General features: G+C 33.4%; 1 protein-coding gene across 1 annotated transcript in view; it reads right to left on the reverse strand.

Annotated features, from left to right (window-relative positions):
• The window catches only part of nod1 (nucleotide-binding oligomerization domain containing 1), a 12,081-nt gene that overhangs the window by 9,032 nt on the left and 2,364 nt on the right, over positions 1 to 685 (reverse strand). The window lies entirely within an intron of this gene.

The following is a 685-nucleotide window of genomic DNA, read 5'->3' on the forward strand; positions in this document are numbered from 1 at the left end:
TAATCAATTAAGACTTTTTTTTTCTCAGTGCACTGATTCCTCCTTTATTATAAACATGTAAGAGTTCAGACTTGTCAGAACTGAAAGTATTGTCTTCATTTGTCTGATCAACATTTCAACATCACAGATATTCAGGTTCAAATGAAAATGAATGGGCTACTAAATATTTTCTACATCTGTCTGTACAGCAGCTTCAGGAAGTCTTAAGACTCCTCCACTTTATTGTTTTGTAGATTTAACTGTAAATGGATCAAATTGACATTTTTGTCCCTCAGTAAAAAATGTGTTTAGAAATTTTTGCAAATGTATTAAAAAACAAAAACTTAAAATTGTCTGTCTATGAACTGGCATGTTACATTTATTCACATATCTTATCAAAGACCTCAAACTGACCTCCAAAGTAAATCAAATGAATAAGATCATTTAACAAGTCATCAAATATCAACACCCAAAAAATACTGGTGCAAATAAACCTCCAGGAACCTGATCAGAAACCAGAGAAGAAGAAGCTCCTCAGTCAGTGATCAGTGTTGTTGTCCGTTCATCAAAGTTAAAATAGATCATTCACTACGCTTCATTTTCCAATCAAACATGGGCTAAAAAAAAATGGGGTTGTAGTTGAAGCCCACAGCTTAACTCACTGTATCCATGGCAACATAGTTCCTGTTAGTTTCTATCTGTTCTG

This window comes from Seriola lalandi, unplaced genomic scaffold (genome assembly GCF_002814215.2).
Source record: "Seriola lalandi dorsalis isolate HSWRI2012SDOR001 ecotype SW California unplaced genomic scaffold, Sedor1 jcf7180002054588, whole genome shotgun sequence".
Lineage (NCBI taxonomy): Eukaryota > Metazoa > Chordata > Actinopteri > Carangiformes > Carangidae > Seriola > Seriola lalandi.